The sequence below is a fragment of the Vigna unguiculata genome, chromosome 3, assembly GCF_037176805.1.
Source record: "Vigna unguiculata cultivar grain cowpea cultivar isolate G323 ecotype 2 chromosome 3, ASM3717680v1, whole genome shotgun sequence".
NCBI classification, from domain to species: Eukaryota; Viridiplantae; Streptophyta; class Magnoliopsida; order Fabales; family Fabaceae; genus Vigna; species Vigna unguiculata.
The window spans coordinates 10,421,490-10,425,185 of NC_140794.1; the positions used below are offsets into that span (position 1 = coordinate 10,421,490).

The window sequence follows — 3,696 nt, forward strand, 5'->3', positions numbered from 1 at the left end:
CATACGCAAACTAACAATTTAAACTTTTAATTCCCTACAGCCCATTAAAATCAACAAATTTTCTGCAGACAATTTTAGCATGGTGCATAAAATCTTTTATATATATATATATATATATATATATATATATATATAATATCAAATGTTCTTCCCTTTAAAAAATTCAATTTTCTATTGTCAGTATCACTACTTAAAACAACTTAAATGGTTAGCTTTCATTACCTTAAAGAAGTGGACTATCACGACTCTGCCCCTTTTCATAGTATCACACGAAACATCACTCTATGTACAAAACAAAGGCTTGATTCAACTATCAAGGTAGAATTCTAGAATTAACTACAAACAGAGTTTCATTAAGAACAAAGGAAACTAACATGCACTCTAAAAAGGCTTGCATGTGAGGAAAAAACATATTACTCTGTATTGTAATGAGCAAAAAAATTAACTTAAAGAAAGAAAATGAAAGAGAATTTTGGTAGAATTTCCAAACTGATCACTCCTAATGTTGAATCTTCACTAGGAAGAGAGATTGCTTAGATGATTAGAAGAGAATTGAATAGAGAATTGAGAGAATTATGTTTTTGAAAAACAAAAGGACTTCTAGTTTAAAGCATGCATGTTCTCAAAGCTAACAATTGACTAACATATTTAAGTGAATCACAATTGTGACATCCCATTTAATAGATAATTCTAATAAATAAAGTATCACAAAATTATCTAAAATATACTGAAACGGAAGGAAAGATCAAGGGCACAAAACAATGTCATAAACGTATCTCAAAATATAAATCAATTTGGCAAAAGGAATGCTCCACGGAGCATGGAATCACAAATAACACAATTCTTAAGAAGAAAGGCTCACAATGAGCATAATCTAGGGAGCCTAACTAAATAGTAGCATCTCCACCGTCCGCACAATCACCATAAGTTTTCACATCTGCTCACACCAACATTGATGATAATTGAAAAAAGAAAAACAAAACAAGAAATAGACACAGAGAGAAAGGGTAAGCTAGAGGAAAAAAATTATTTTGATATACATATATGCAAACAGGTTATAAGTAGGCAAATCAGTAAGCACAACAAAAAATGTGATAGCAAACAATAAAAGACCATATAACTCGATTATCCAGATACATGTAATGAGAATGAATTCATTGGTTGCTTGCACTTGTGGTGGTCTTTACTGCTTTGCAGAGCCACTGACAATGGGTTTCACCCTACCACGCATAACGTTATTTCATGATCATCTAAGTCCATTATCTTGCCAGAGACTAAGATCTCCTGCTACTCTCATCACTTGAACCAGTCTACTCTACATGAGTTTGAGTGATTCTTTAGAGTGTCAGGATACAACCTTGTTTGAATCCTTATTTAATTATATACACTACCATAACACCACCATAAAGTCTCCCAAGAGACTCATGGAATTACGTCAAGCACATATCATATACATATTCTCACACATCCATTCTCATTTCATACCAAGGACAACAATTTCAATTCAAAATATTCTATAATACATGCATAGTCACATGTTCACGCTTCTAGGAGTAATTCAATCAATCCACAAGTAAAATCACATAGTTTAAAGCTAATCTGCCCCATTCTCACTCAAGCTAAGAGGTTTTGCTTAAGCGACAGGGTCCCCTCGCTTAAGCTAGACTCTCCTCGCCTAGGCGAGAACTTGAACAGAAGGTATAGTGCATCACTGTGAGTTCTCGCTTAAGCTAGACCTTCTCGCTTGAGCGACAACTCGAGCAAAGACAAAAGAGAGTTCTCTGCTACTCTCGCTTAGGCTAGAGGATTCTCGTCTGGGCGAGAATAACAATTTATCTCTTGCTCCTGTATGCAACAGTAGAAATCCATCCATCCACACAAACAATATATTTTCACACAATCACAAACATCATCCAAGCATTAAGAACGCAAAACATAACCAAAAACAAGCAAAATATTTTAAAAACGTGCAAAACCCTAGCTTCTTTTACCTCGAAACTAGAAAATAGACTTGCAGGAAGAGAGCTTTAACAGGAACAACACCACAACTCCAGAAACATATTAAGGACTTGAAAATTATGCACACAAGAACGAGAATAAGGCTCTAGAGACGAACTCAAGACAGAACCAAAGCAAGTGAAATGGAAAAGAAGGAAAACACAAAGTTTTAGTGTTAAACTTACTTGGAGGAAGAATGTTTTATTAGCTTGGAGGAGGATTTCTCAATAACCCTAGCTCAACTTTGATTTCAAACATGGGACAAAAGAGTGAGATGTTTTATTTTAAGGGTGCAAAATGGGAAATAAGAGAGCAGCAAAAATGGATCTTGGAAGACAAATGGACTAACCTTAAACCTTCTAATAAAACCAGGTCCAAAACTTTTAAAACAGAAAATGAACTTCACAACAACGGATAATAATTCATAATAATATTGTATTAATAAAAAGTTGAATAAATAATAAATATAAGTTTCAATTCCCAAACAATCAAATAATTTAATCTCCTAAAAAAAGAACGAAATTTAATATGCCATCTTTTAATTAGATTTTATATTTTTAAATCCGGCTGAATTAATTTTCGATACCTGGATAAGACCATACATGTTGTTTCTACAAAATATGATAAAAATAAAATAAAAAACATTAAAATAACTTTTGAAATTATTATAAACGTAGAAATATATCTTTTATATTATATATTATTACCCAAAAAGGTAATTTTTAAACAATTAATACATCTTAACTAAATTCTAGATATTAATATTATTAATTTATATATATATATCACATAAATAAAAATAAATCATAGTTTTCAAGTGTATTTAATGAAGCTAATATTACTAATTTATTAATTTTCAATACCTGGATAAGACAATACATGTTATTTCTCCAAAATATGATAAAAAAAATTGAAAAGATTAAAATAACTTTTGAAATTATTATAAACGTAGAAATATATCTTTTGTATTATATATTATTACCCAAAAAGGTAATTTTTTAAACAGTTAATACATTTTAACTAAATTCTAGATATTAATATTATTAATTGATGTATATATATATATATATATATATATATATATATATCAAATAAATAAAAATAAATCATAGTTTTCAAGTGTATTTAATGAAGCTAATATTACTAATTTATTTGACTTATTTATAAGATATTTTAATCAATTTTGACCAAGCGTGTGATAAGTATTTAAAGTAATTTAATTTAGGAAGCTCTAACTAAGAAGTTACTTTAACTAGCTTTTAATATGAAACTTATTTGATTTTCTTTTATTATTATTTATTATATTTTAATGTATTTTTTATTTTTAATTTATTTTTATTTATTATTATGTATTTTCATTATGCATAGAAAAATATTATTACATCACTTTTAGTATAAATGGAGTTATAATTTTAGTTTTTTATTTAGTTGAAATGAAAAACAATTAATGTTAGTATAAATTGAAATAATTAATATTTCAGTTTTGAAAATAGGGAAATAGAATTGAATCACTATTATTATTATAATAACTTCAAAAGTTATTCTATTTTATTAATGATTGATATTTTTAGAGATAACATGTATTTTCATTATATTGATGCTGGGTGAAAATGATAGAATAAAAAGTAACCGTAGTTTAAATTGAGAAATTAAAAAATATTTTTTTAAAATAAAAAGTTAATCTAATTAATATTTATT

At 28.1% G+C, this 3,696-nt stretch overlaps 1 long non-coding RNA gene across 2 annotated transcripts; it reads right to left on the bottom strand.

Moving 5' to 3' along the window:
- Window positions 1–762: 762 nt before the first annotated feature.
- On the bottom strand, window positions 763–2,313 carry LOC114179968 (uncharacterized). Of its 2 annotated transcripts, XR_014993325.1 has the most exons (3): window positions 2,184–2,313; window positions 1,992–2,068; window positions 763–937 (listed from the first exon to the last, which is right to left on the bottom strand). It is a non-coding gene; the product is annotated as an uncharacterized LOC114179968 (long non-coding RNA). The 2 variants fall into 2 exon arrangements; XR_003603556.2 differs by lacking the exon at window positions 1,992–2,068.
- Between the last annotated feature and the right edge of the window lie 1,383 nt (window positions 2,314–3,696).